General features: G+C 48.0%; 1 protein-coding gene across 1 annotated transcript in view; it reads right to left on the reverse strand.

Annotated features, from left to right (window-relative positions):
• LOC146859544 (CD5 antigen-like) overlaps positions 1 to 14,733 on the reverse strand; it is a 1,596,548-nt gene that overhangs the window by 870,431 nt on the left and 711,384 nt on the right. The window lies entirely within an intron of this gene.

Below are 14,733 nucleotides of genomic sequence, written 5' to 3' on the forward strand. Positions count from 1 at the left end.
TGCGTATCATGGACGTGATACACAAGAAGGCTTCATGTACTTAGGTTGCCTGGCTACCGCTCTGTCCGAGCTACTTATCTTTGAAGATGGCACGGGACCCGCTGCTTAGCAACCACCACGCGGTAAGGTCAAGCTGGTTGAAAACGGATGTCACTTTTAAATAATGCGCAGATCCCAAAAGGCTTGAAACTTCACACAGGAGTGTAACTTTCACACCATTTCGTCACCACGCAAAAACACTGTGCACGAGAGCTCGATCTCTGTGCCTGTCACACAAGTGCCTTCAAACGTGTGTATGCTGTGGATCACTAGACAGTGAACACACAACGACCATGCATTAAAGTCTCAAATTGGGACGAGGAGAGCACCACAGCGGGCATATTCCATGAAGTAGTCTAGTAACTAATGGCAACGCCATTAAAAACGAAAAAAATAAATGTTACTTCGCAAAATCTCCCACTTATTTAAATGAAGGCACTTATCGCCATGGAAGTGAGCAGACAAGGAATCGAGGTTGTTGCCATTAAGAGTTATCCAGAATAAATAAAACAAAAACAGTACCTTTTTTCCTTGTTTAAACAAGAAATCACTTCCCTTAAGAAATGTTCATTTCAATAGTGTTGAGGTCCTCCTTAATCCTTCTTCTTAGCAGTGTAGAGCCATCCTCTGTCGCCAAATGTAAGAATCCAGGAGCGCAGGTTTAGTATTCTAAGAAGAGGACCCCATCCACAGATGAGAAGTTACAATCCAACTAACAAGCTCTAACTGAAGTCTCTTCTACTTTGCATCATAACATTCCATGATACAGCTTTGCATCATAGCATTCTGTGAGTCTTGGCAACCAGTGCAGAACCACAGAATGCCACATAGTGCTTCCTGTTTCTGTACACCTGTTCACAGTCGTGTGGTGAGACCTAGTGGTGGGTGGAGCCTGCGGAGTTCCACTCCGTGAAAATACACGGAGTTGCTGAAAAACTCCATAAAATTCTGCAGAGTTCAGCGAGCTGTTGGAGTATATTGTTCGGCCACCCCATGGCTGGTAAAGGGAATCTATCTGAATGTTTCAGTTGTACAATGTATGTACACTTTTTAAAGAGAAGACTTTGCCCCTGCATCCTCCAATATTACATTTTTTGTTTGCTTCCCTCATCTTACCTGTTTCCTCGCCGGCCCGGCACCTCGGTTCTCCAGACTCCACTTTGGTCGGTCCAGCTCAGCTTGCTGCTACCACGGAGACAGCTTGTTTACTGACGTCATTACCGTAGGCGCAGGGACTGACTGGTGCCTACATTAACATTGAAAGATAGAAAGGACTTGCCCTTCCTACTCCTACCCATACCCGTAAATCACCCCTACCCTACACCTACCCACTACCTAAGTGGGCAACGTTGCAGGAAATATATTTAAGTTTTTTTGGTGCTGTGAAAGCTATACTTGACCGCTCTCTATTCACATGATTCTCACTCCACTATGATGACCCTTTCCTGAGTCTGCGTTTCATGTGCATGCTCGTGGTTACTGGAGCTGAACGGAGATTCGGAGGAGCAGGAAATGATTCTGAGCCTGGCATCGGATTCGGGATGAGCGTTGAGAAGGGTGACAGGTACTTCACCCCCTAAAGTTAGATAGGATTGTTAGTGGTACTAATGTGGGAGTCCCTCTGTCTTGGGACTAAATTGCTACCCTGCCTAACTCAATAATATCCCTCCCACTCACAGCAGGGGGAGCCCTATATCCCTGCTGAATTTACATGGAGAGGGTCTATTTGGGTGTCAGGTGGGGGTCGCCGATGGTTTTTAGGTGACAGAGGAGAGTAACAGCCTCCGAGCACCAAATTAGAGGTGAGTGGCACTGAGCACGCCAGTAAACTACGCTCCACCGGCAGGTGACAGAGTTTTGCTAAACTTCGCAAACTTTGTAAACTCCACCGGTGGAGCGGAGTTTGTCTCCCACCCCTGGTGGGACCAAGCCTATATGTGTGCCATCAATGGGTCCACTAACATTTGGGATGTGACCAAGCACAAAGATTTCCCCCTTCGCAGTGGCCAAATCCTCACGTTTGGAAACTGGATATAGCTGCCTACATGTTTCAACAAAGCTGCTAGCACCTCTGCAAGGATATTGCTGAACATTGTCTGTGACATCTCACCAAATGTGGCAACAGTGAATTGTAAAGAACCCGTGGCGAAAAAATGCAAGACAGCCATGACATTAACAAGTGGTGGGATATTGTGTGGGTTGTTGAGGTTCTGTAAAAAGTCTGGCTTCAGCTGACTAGTCAAGTCCAATTTTGACTGCTGATGAATGATGTGCCATTCCTGCATGGTCTGTAGGTCTGAGAATGGCCGGAAAAGCGCAGGCCGATGTCTCCTTCTCCTAGGGTACCTAGGTGAGAGACAGAAGCAACATGTATAGTGATGTGAGTTAGCTGCCCTACATATACATCAGCTGTGAGAGAAATGTCCTGTGACAGTACCGTTGTAGCTACAAGAAGGACAAAACATGTGACATCATGACAGTTTGACTTAACTGAACCACCAGTGATTCAGAAGCTGACATTCACAGGCATGTAAACTAAGTCTGTGCACCTTCATATCCAAGTCAATACACGTCCGTCAATTACATGTATCAGTGCACAAGTTCTGCCACATATTGCAGATGAAATCTTACAGATGTGCACAAGACAGGTGTACACAGAAGCCAATTTGCTGGGGACATGATGTGTTTACTGCCTACACATTGTAAAGGCCTCATCGAGCACATGTTGCTGTGATGTTGCAGACCATTTAGCGTCGCACATCAAAAAAAAGAAATGAAGTGCTATTTGGGATAAACTTCACATAACCGCTAACATGGCGGCAGCTTTACATGGCAAAAATGACATCTGGATCCTTCTACTGCCAGCGGTTGATGATAGTGCATCTGGCGGTGGATTCCACGGTGGTCTCTCCCATAGGATAACGTTGGGGATTGTGACTGCAGTGGTCCAATGGCTGTGTGCGTATATGCGCTTGAGCGTGTCTACGCCATACAAGGACTCCATAGATTCAATTTAAACACACTTGCCTTCTTACATTACTGTCGTCAATACCTATTAGCCATCAGCTGCTCTGTGTCACCTCTGGAAGCAAAATGCCAATCCAAAGAGGTGGGAGGACCCCTGCCTTCACTATGGAGGAGCTTGAAATCCTAGCTGGAGAGGTCCTTCCCCTGTATGGCCAGCTCTAAGGCTTGCCAGAGGAGCAAGAAGGATTTGAATGATGCTCGCTGGATGGCGCAGTCTGTCAATCAACATGTCTCTTGCCTAACACATGCCCGTTAGTATAAACTTTTAAGTACTGACCCATAAGTTAGGTGTTGACAGCATCATCAATGTCAGGACTGTGTGGGATGTTGAGTATCTGTACCACAGCTGCACACACTACACACCAATAGCAAAACTTGCACCATATCCAAAGTCAGTGGCATGCAAAATCAGCACCATGCATGTGGTTATGTGGACTAAAAGGGCCTTAAAAAGGCAGATATGTGCCAAACTGCCAAATATCCATCATTACTTTAGATTGAAAGGTTGGAGATGTACCCATGTCTATGTGCATGGCCATCAAAGCAATCCATAGATAAAAGCACACCCCGGTGCCACTTGGACATGTCAGATCACTATCACAACCATGATAGCTACATAGTTGTACACTGTCTTGCTTGGCCACTCAATCGCTTTCACTGTTGTATCCATCCAGGTCAACGCCCATCTCAAGCATCACCATTGGAAAGCCACCGCCTGGATAGGGCAGTCCTTGGGAGTCCATCACCGGTGCAGCGTCCACTGCCATAAGAGGTGGGAGGACCTACAAGGAGTAGCCGCAACTTTGTTAAATTTCAGCTTGGGAGGACCTCCCCACGCAGTAGGGGCGCACACCGCACCATGAGTCCCCTGAAAGGCCATATCCTGGTGATGGCCTACCCAGAGCTAAATGGGCAGTTAAGTGCCCAACAGCCGCTGGGAGTGGGTGAGTACTTTTCTGCTAATGCCGGATATATCCTGGCCGCGTATTCTTTCTTACAGGAAATGTCAGACACAACTAGTTGCAACGTGAGCCAAGGTAAACCCTGTATCTGAGCATCTTCATGTGTAGGGCTGCTTGGCTTTTGCAACGTGTTCTTCTTCTGTCACCATATACACAAGTGAAGCCAAGAGATCCCTGCCTGTACATATGCTCCCGTCTGTGTACTTCATTATTACAAATGTGCTTGGTGATGAGCAAACATGTCAGGTCACTTCAGAGACAGGGGTATATGGAAACATGTGCGTGGGTCACACAGGGGCTTTCACTTCAGTCTATCCTAACCTTCTGTTGACTGACAGTACTGTTTCACACTGAGCAATTCCATGCTGCTGATGTGCCTGTGTATATGCATGTGAAAAGCACATGCATCTAAGGGGAATGAACAATGACTGCCTGCCTAATGGTGTATCATGCAAGTGTGTACATGTGATCATCATCTTGGCACCTATGTAAGGGAGAGATGGCCTTGTGCTTGTATGTCATTAACAGGTCTGCAAAAGTTGTTTGATCCTACACATGGAGCAGTGATTACCTTGGTCTCAGCACTGCAAGATGTTGTCACAGAAATGGTATTTAAATGATCTAAATGGGTGAAGTGAAAAAACCTAACTGGAGGGGAGTAGTACCTGGGCCCATGTGGGATCTGCACAGTTGGATATAGGTGTTAAAGTGGGATAAATCCGCAAACCGCATTGTCCAAAAAGAGAACTGGTGTGAGACACATCTCACATACCTACATTAACCATGCTCATTAGCACCTAGATGCATTGTGACAGTGAATGACTGATGCAGTGGCTGAACTGTTGATGCTACAGGTCAGATTTGGCCTCATTTCAAAACCTGTTTCCTTGGGACTAGCCTTCTACTTTTGATCTCCATGTTGCATGCCCACAGGCAAAATCAGTAAGGGTGGGCGAAATTTGCGAAATTGCCTTTCGCAAAATTTTGCAAAACGGAAAAAAACTCAATGAACACGCACAATTTCGCATGCTCGCGGAGATTTTGGGCTGATTAATGTGTTACTGAATTTGAGCTTCAACTCGGGCACCTGCTTTATTTTTATCTGTAAGTGCTTCCTGTTGAGGTTTAATTTTTGGGACAGGAGCATCGTGCCAGAATGAATCCTTCCCTGCATGTTTATCCAAGAAGATGCCACCGTTTTGCGCAATACCTCTACTCAACTGGAGAACTTTCTACTGGCTAATCAGTAAGTGCTACGTCGTTGGGTAAATGCATAGTCCGTTTCCTACACTACAGCTGCGTAAAGGGCCAGAAGAGTTGTCTTCAGCGACCATGTGTGCCTGTAACTTTGCCACCGTGCCGATGGGCGCTGCCTTGAGTGAGTGGTCCATCATAGTGGGGAAAGGGAGGGAAGACGTTGCACACCGCTAGTGTGTGTGGGGCCAAACGGGCGGGGCTTCTAGGCCAGTTCACGTGCCTCTTGTTTATAAAGGATCAGAGCAGGGTCTCTGAGGCAGACAAGGAGAAGGAACCGCTTTATCACAGGAAGTACACGAGGATTGCGCTTGAGTAAATCAAGGACGCAAAGACCACCGACAAGGATTACAGCTTACATTTCAGGGTGGAACCTTATGTGAAAGCAATCCTAGAGGTAGCTATGGATAGCAGCCTTCAGACTAAGTCTTGAAGGAATGTAAAGCAGCATGTTTTACCAGTCTATAATCTCTTGAATGATCAAATGAAAAGACAACCACACCAGGTATATATTCAAAATATATGTATTTAAGATCAAACACACCCCTCTAGTCTCTTTATGAGACTGGAGTTCGAAGTACTTCAGTTACAAGTGTTTAAGCATCAGTAAAAGCACAAATACACGTTTGGGCCCTAGGGGCGTACCAAACCATATACTAAAATAGTGGTATAAGAACCACGACTGAGATAGGCAAGGTGCCTATCACCTCTAGAATCGCTGGAACCCCAAGGAATCACCAAAGGTAGGGATGTCGGGGACCCACGGGAGCCGTATGCAGTGTGGAAATACAACCGCGGGTTCCTATTACTTTCTATGGGGAATGTCGCGGTTGGAATTTTAAAGATTAGGGACACTTCTAATCGAACTAGGACCAAACCCTTTTGGACTTAGACAGTTCTAGGGCTAGCACCCTCGAGAGTACCGGAGTACTTGAGTTACCTCACCCAGGGAAGCCGGGTGCATAGGTGTCTTTTGGTGTCGGGTCGCGTCGTCAATTCCAATGGAAGCCTGCAAAGAACTGCTGCTGCCGAGAAGAGGAGAAGTGTCCGGAGAGATCCAAGCCTGGATCTAGGATGTAAGGAACCTGAAAGCAGAGGGGACAGAGTCTGGGTCACTTGCCAGTGACCTAGGGCAGGATGGACCAATGCCCACAGATGTCGGGGGCTTCAGGTGAGTTGTTGAGTGTCTTGACTCTTCAGCCACAAGGTCCAGGAGTTGTTGACGAAGTCCACGAGAAGTCTGTCGAGTGCTGCAGTGTCGGCGACCAGAAAGGACCCAACAAGCCTTGGCAACGGCAAGTCCCAGGAAATCAGAGAAAGGACTGCGGTGCAGACCAGCAAGGTCTGATGGACTCACCCAGCAAGGGTACGTAAGCACAAGTCTGAAGCAACCAGAAAAGCACAAGTAGAAGTGGAGTTGCCTTTGTGGCGACCTGCTAGCCAACAGGCTAATGATCGCAAAGGTGACTCAAGCGGTCACACTTGGAGCTGGCCCACGGGTCACTCGTGGAGTGGAGGCCAACAATCTTCGGTGCAGGAGGTGCTCAAGGATGGGGCTACACGGAGCCCAAAGCACAACTTCAAGGATGACCAGGAAGTTGTTGTTGCTGCAAAAGTTCACGGTATCGAGGGGTCACGGTTCCACGTTACCCACGATAGCCATGGGCCTCAGCTTTGCTGTGGACTAAGGGTAGCCTCGGGGAAGTCTGGAAATCTACCTCTGGGGATGCAGAGTCTTTGGCGTCCGGCGGGAGCTTCAGCAATGCAAACCGGTCAGTTGCTTCTTTGGGGCCTGCCAAGCAGGGGAGTCACTCCTTGACCCCATGGGAGATTTCTTCCGTCTTCTAGTCGTGATAGAAAGTCGAAGGTCCAGGATATATGTTTCAGGGGTTCGTCCAGGGTAATCTAAAGTCCTAGGGACGGTATTCCTATACTTATACTAAGTTTAGCGGATGGACTACTGTGAGACTCGGGGGTCTCTGGTTGGCGCAAGGTTGTCCTTGAGTCAAGCAGGAACCCTCTCCTCTATGTCAGGGCGCAGGATAACCCCTCGTGAATGACCCTTGCTCACCCTCTAGGTGCATGGCGTGAGCAGCCAAGGCGATTCCTTAGGCGTTGTTGGTTAAGCACTTACAATCACACACACAGTAAATACATCAATCCCCCCAGAAACGGACACCAGACTTGGATATGTAGAAAAATACGCTTCTTTATGTTAAAATAGGTATATATATCTCAGCAGACTTATCACAAGACCAATAACGTTTTCGCTATGCCACCAGATTGTAAAGCAGGCAAATGTTCTTTGTTTGCAGGTTCAAATTAGATACTTTGTAGTCTCTCGCAAATGTTACTTGTGGTTCCAGTACTTACAGAAATCGGCTCCTGCGAACGGGGAAATAAGGCGTTGCGGGACTCGAGCCCGATACTGGAATTCTTAAGAACGTGTAGTTGCTTTCGGGAGTCGGCACGGGCGGGTGCGACTCAGCGATGATGGTGGCACCTTTGGATCCTCTCGAGTGGGTGCGTGTCGTCAGGCAGGCGCGGCCCACGACCCTCAGCACGGCAGTGCGGGGGTCTCCTTAGCGGGGGCGGCGCGGCCTGGTCTCAGGGCGAGATCACGAAGCGGGGTCACAGGGCACGGTCCGTGCAGCTGGGGACCCGGCGGGGCTCACGATCGTCGGATAGGGAGTCCGGCGGGAGGGGCGATAGCGCTTCAGCGCGCTCCAATAGCAGGCGGTGGCAGAGGCGCCGGCGGCCTAGCCCGGGGTAGAGAGTGACTCCGGTCGGAGCGAGGCTCTCAAGGGGGGCAAAGGCAGGCAGGCTCCCGAGTGTCACGGCCCTAGGAGGGGCGATGAGGGGCGCAGTCTTCCTCAAGCGGGATACTCACACGGCTCGAGTTGCAGGACGAGCAAAGGCACAAAGAACCCACTGGTCCTGGGGTTCTGTTCAGGGGGCAAGCTCAGATCAAGCCCTTGGAGAATGTTGAAAGCACAAAGCAGCAAAGTCTTTTCAGCAAGTCTCTTCCTCTCCTTTCTCAGCAAGGCAAGCAGCAGGCCAGTCCTTCCAGCGTCTTCTTCTCCTTCTAGTCGGGCAGAGGTTCTTTGTGGTAAAACAGGATTCTGATTTCTTTGGCGCCAGGCTCCTACTTTTATAGCACTATTCTTTTGTTCTTTGTCGCCAGGGGGCCTGGGCCTGGCTCAGTCCAGTTCTGGAGCACTTTGTTATGGTGACTCTGCTCTTTCCTTTCAGCAGCAGGGCAGAGACATGAGCCGCTCCACAGGGGGCGGAGCCGGCTTTGTGGTGGCAGAGCACAGGTCTATTCTATTCAAGAGTCAAGGTGTACTCCTCCCACCCATCCTGGTGTAATCTCTCTACCCACCACCTGGCAGCCAACCTGTCTCTGGGGATTCCCCAACCCTGCTCCTTACTGTTGCTAGGCAGAACACACACACACAGCAGAGGCGGACTGAAATGGCCAGGTCAGTAAATACTAACTTTCTAAAAGTAGTATTTACAAACCCAGGATATTAAAATAAACTTGACTACAAGAAGTATTTTATTATTCTGAGTTCAGGCATACTAAACTTGACATTCTACCATGCTCTCTGAGTCCACTGGGGTCACAGCGTGTAGTGACTCCAGCAGCCCATTCTGGCCTATGGAGAGCAGGTAGCCTTCAATAGTGAAAAAACGAAAATGGCTGTAATTCACTACTAAGACATGCCACACACATCAGGGCATGTCCTACCTTATGCCTACAATGCACCCTGCCCTGGGGCCTACCAGAGGGGTGGCTAATATGTAGGTAAGGGAAGGTTTAGGGACTGGCAAGTGGGGGCACTTGCGCAGTCAGCGCGACAGTCCCAGACTGCACGCAGGGTCTGCGGTGGCAGACCCTAGACACATTTTACAAGGCCGCTTTCTGTGGGTGGCGCAACCAGCGCTGCAAGCCCACCAGCAGCATTGGCATTCACAAGCCCTGGCACCCCTGGTGCACTTTACTGGGGACTGACAGTAAATCCAATAAACCAATCATGAGCATCAATTACAGGTACACTTTACCTAGGGAGCACTTGCACTGCGGCACGGATTAGCCATGGTGCACTGCCCTAAGCGGACAACACCAGCAAAACATCGAGGCACACCATCAAAAAAGTGGAAGGGAAACTCACGCCAAGGTGCCAGGTCTAACAACTACCTCTAAGGCGCCACCTATGGGTGGGCCTGGGGTGGGGGTGGTTGCCCTTTGTCCAGTTTCACGCCAGAGCAGGGGCTGAGTGCCCCTGAAACCAGTTTGAACTGGGCTATGCACAGGGACACCTTGTGTGCCCCAAGCAGTGTCTCAAAAGCATTCACTGAATGCACCCACCCTGCCCCAATACACATCAGCCACTCTGGGAAGGTGGTTACACCTCCCTGTGACAGGAAACCTATTGTCCAGGCCTCCCCTGCCGGAGTTTCCCCCAGCAACAGGAGGCCAGACCCTTGTCTGTGGCAGTGGCATCCATTTTGTGATGCCAGGGCTTTGAAAGGTTTTAACCGGGTTAAGCCAGTGTGAACATGTCTCCCTCTAGAAGGGTGAAATGCTACCCCCGCCACCAGGACTGGCGGGGGGGGGGGGTTAGTATTCCAAGGCGTTTGACACCAAACACAACATGTTTTGATGCAGCCATTCAAAAGTTGGCATTTACCGCGAGGTTATAATGCACTTAAGAGTATATTGTATGGCTGTATCACAGAACAACCATAAGGAAGTATTTCCAAATGCTGCAGAGGGGCTCAGCTCATGCTTGGGCATCCTCTCACATAAAACCAAGCAACCTTCAGGATTGTCAAGGCCTGCCATAGGAGTGACTTATAGGTTTATATGTGTCTGTATAAGGTAGTGATATAGGTAGCCTATACCACAGTAAGGGGTGCAAGCACACCCTTACCCAGGCTGCAGTAGCAGACCTGTGGTGTCATTTTGGAGTGCTTCCCAGGGGTGGCATAATATATGCTGCAGCCCCTGATAGGCCTCTGAGGTACCTATGCCCTAGGTACATAGTAAACCATATACTTGGGGCTTATAAGGTACTCCAGAATACAATTAAAAATGTGCCTAATGTACATGGAAACCATTTTAGAGAGGAAGTAGCTAGGCTGTGGTCCTGATTAGCAGGGCCACAGCCAGACTAAAGTCGAAAAACAGTGAAACACCAGCAAAAAGTGGGGGTACCGATGTGAAGAAGATCCTACTCTCCCACACTGCGTGCGGAACGGAATTTGTCGCCCACCCTTAAAAATCAGCACATTCATTCGCTTAGGATTGTGTATGTATACAGTGGTACGTATGCCCATGCTAGTTGAAGTAACATTGTACATATTGCTTATTATGGAGTTTGAAGGCGTTACCTGAAGTAAGCCTCACAAACTTTATTCAAAATGATTTAGATAAAGGTAACCTGTGGCAGACTGTGCATTGTGTGCATCTGGTTCTGACTCATGGGCCCTACATGCAGGTGCTCCAGATAAGCATGTTGCCAATGACTCTGTTCAAGTAGTTCTAAGGATACATGCAAGTAGGTTTGTTAAATGTTTGCTTAGGTTTACCTCCTGTCTGTCAACTATGTTGCATCCAACCAAGTTCTCTTGTCATTTTAGCATCCACCCAGTCAAGTGGAGGAGACAGGACCCTGGGTTCTGAGAAAGCAGCTGGCCCAAGTGGGTCTGTTTGGGACTCTGACACAGACAGACCCAGTGATGAGAGGGTAATGGGAGTGCCACAAGGGACACAGATGACATGTCCACATCCTTTGAGTTGGAGTCCAATGGCCAATCCCTGGTGGTGGCAACCCCCGCATTCTATCTCCACCCTCCCTGCCACTTACGAACCAGTTCCTGGCCTGTCCTCTCAAGAGGAGAGGTGTCCCCTCATCTCCATACACCTCTGTCCCTGCCCCTGTGCCCCCAGCTGCCCTTGTTAAAGAAGCCATTGACCTCCTGAAACAAATCTCTGTTGGACAGACTGCACTTTTGAATATTATTCAGGGTCTGGACAGCTAACATGCTCAGATGGCTGCCTACCTGGGTTTGTTGGCAGACCTGCTTGTCAAATCCCACCTTAAATGTAAATATATGGACTGGTCAAAGTCCTTCAGACTTTTACATAGTTCAGTCACTGTAACTTTAAATAGATAATTTCCATTTCAGAGTACATTTTTCATGCTATTGTTTATGTTATACATGTATAGGTGTCATGTGCTTTAGGATATATGGTGACATGTACTGATCCTACATGTGGAGAGATTTTGCTTTAGGTGCGGTAGTTGTGTTGCATTCCTTGTCATCGGACGTTGGATGCATGTGGTCTACATTACCAGGGATGTATCTGTTGCTAGACATGGACTGAACTGGAAAGCCTCCTGGTGGAAATGTGTACTGCTCATTAACGCTGTTTAGCACTTCAAGCCAGCATTATTTTCACATTGTCGTGTAGTGGACTTGTTGCAGATGTGTGTTGCGACTAACTTGCATCAGCTCACTTGGATGTATGGACGTAGGTGTTTGGGTGATAGGGCACATGTGTAAATGTCTCCACATATGTGTTTTGCCCTTTCTCTGGATCACTCTCCATGTTCCATGAAGGCAAATACCGCAATGTTTGCTGAGCCTAACTACAGTTCTTAATATCCTTTTTGTGCATGTCTGTAGATGATGTTCAGATGTTTCCACTCTGAATGAGCAACCCACTACTGCAGGACACATGGTGTCTTTCAGCAATGTGCAACACTGATGGGGAACCTAGTCCTCAATGCAGTCAGTGACCTACATGTTTCAATGAGTGGCGTCATGACATAGAAATTTCATGTATTGGTGACATGTATGTTGTCATGAGTCATTTACTTGAGGAGGCTGTCAGTATTTGAAATGGAGGGTGGGACTCGCAGTCTAGTAAATGATCTAGGCATACCATATGTTTGCGCTGCATATGTATAGTCAGGGATGTGAGTGTCACCTGTGAAATCAGTGCTGTGAGAGTCAAATTTACATAGTGTGCACAGACAGTCCAGCAATATGCAGTTACACTACACATGCTTTTTGCACTGTGTGCCTACTTACGGATGAGTTGTTGGGGACGTCATTTGCATTGGAATAGACATCAGTGTATGGAACAGATTTTCAAAAGGAACTCATTCAACACTATCGGTGTACATGTGGGGACATGGCTGAGGGCATTGTGTCACTGTAGGTATCATGAGGTATGCTCTGTGGGCGACTGACAAGATGACGCATGCCTGGTCGCACTTTTAGTACATTTGTTTTTCAAATCCCACCAGTGGAAGTTCACCGTGCAGTAGGCGGTCTTGACCATGGAAAGAACTTCCTTTAAATGATATTAGTTGCATTCAATCTCGCGGTCCTATGGCGGTCTCCATGCATGATGTATGGCGACTATGTGGCGTATATGCAAGTAAACGTGCCCATACCTCTTATCTTGCCTACTGCCTCACTGTCATCAAGACCTCCTCAACTGAAGCTACTGTTTTCCTTCTCTGTGAACCATCTTGTCCTGTGCAAAAGGGTTGAGGGCCCCAGCCTTCTATACTGGAGAAGTGGAGACGTTGGTAGAAGAGGTCCTCCCTCTGTATGGACAACTCTATGGCTCAGCAGAGGAGCAGGTAGGAACCTAACGTTGGCCATTTAATTTGTTGTTCTGCATGACTTCCTGTGTCTGGGTCTATGACGTTGCTCATGTGTGCTGTGTGCCATGTGATATGTGAGATGGTGTACCTGGGTAAGATAGTTACAGAACTTTTGAATTTGGCATAGGTGGTCATATTTCTGATAGTTGGTGTCCATTGCCTCAGTGTTTGTGCTGTGTATTTATCCTGTGATGTTAAGGTGGGGATGAGGTGAGGCATATGTAAAGATGAAATAATGACACATGATCAAGCAGTGCTGTTAACACCATGTAAATGAGACCACCTACATGACACTGGTTACCTTACTAGGCTTGAGATACATACAAGGGGACACATGCACCTGTATGCAGTCTGTGCACTCACAAAATCTTCGGTATCTGTTTTTCTGTTGTACACTGGGTGCAGGTGGCAAGTAATGCTGCCTCTTGTTGCACATAGTATTCACATGACAGAGGCAGGGAGACACCGTCACTGTGGCATTAGCATGTCAGTCCATTGTTACTCCATGGGTTATGTGTTTGTTCTGCATGTCCCCAATCTCACTCCCTTCCCATACTGTATAGTGTAGTTTAATAGGCTCCCACAAGTAGTGACGTTTGGTGCTGGACAGGTAAAAGCTGTGACCCATTTCTTTGTTTGGCCCTTCCCATACTACTCTCTCTATACCTTGTGTACATGTTTTACAATAGGTTAGTTGAATGTTGGCAGCCCCTGATCAGGGGCTTGTCTCTGTTGTCCCACACTGTGATAATATGTATTGGGGGTGATTCCACCTGTGATCTTCCTATGGTGTCTTTTTTCTGTTATTATGGCAGAGGAATTTCTGGTTGAGTACTCGTGTCACTTGTTTGACAGTACTTGGACTAGGCCATGTTTGCCCTCCAACACTTGTTGAGTTTAGCATCTTGTCCTGAGTTATGCTTTGTAGATGACTTTGGTGATTTATGTATGTGTCTTCCCTGTGACAGTGGAAGTGGTGGCAGAGGGTATGTACTGTGCACGTATTGGTAAGCACACAGATTCTAACACACTTTTCTTGAACACCCTTTAAGAGGTCCACATGGCCAGAGCATAACAGAGTATCTCCTGACAGTATGACATATGCAAGTCCTCACATTGTGGCCTTTGTTTTTCAGACATGATTGTGCTCACCACTGTCATGCTGCATGTGGCATGTGTTTGTTGTGTATGTTCCATATGGTGACATGGTGAGTGGAGACATTTCCAGGTGGCTTCCCTATAATTGGCTGTGTGTGGTATTGTGTGTGCCTCTGTAATTCAAGCAGACTACATTTGTGTACAGGCAGAGTTGTTAGACGGTAGTGATTAATATGAGAGTCTGGATGCCTCATGCAGTGGTGGTATTCATGTGAGGCCTACTCGTGTAGATTATGAAGAGTTGCCACATCCTTGTGCTTGCTGTCAGCAATAGTTGTGTGTGATTCCAACATTATACCGTGATCTTGTCTTGCTTGATGTGTAGTCTCTATACAGGTCAATGCCCATCAGAAGCAATCATTGTGGAAAGTCATCGCCCAGAAAGTGGGGGCCCTGGGAGTCTATCACCGGTGCAGCGTCCACAGTCGTAAGAGGTGCAGAAACCCAGCTGGGAAGTTCCTCCCCGCACCGAAGGGGTGTGTGCTGGATCCTGACTCCCCTGATGGACCATGTTCTGCCGGTGCCCTACCCATAGCTAGATGGGCAATTGAGAGCACACCAGCAGCTTGGAGAGGGTAAGTATTGTGCATGCTCTGCCATTGTGC

Source organism: Triturus cristatus, chromosome 3_2, assembly GCF_964204655.1.
Source record: "Triturus cristatus chromosome 3_2, aTriCri1.1, whole genome shotgun sequence".
Lineage (NCBI taxonomy): Eukaryota > Metazoa > Chordata > Amphibia > Caudata > Salamandridae > Triturus > Triturus cristatus.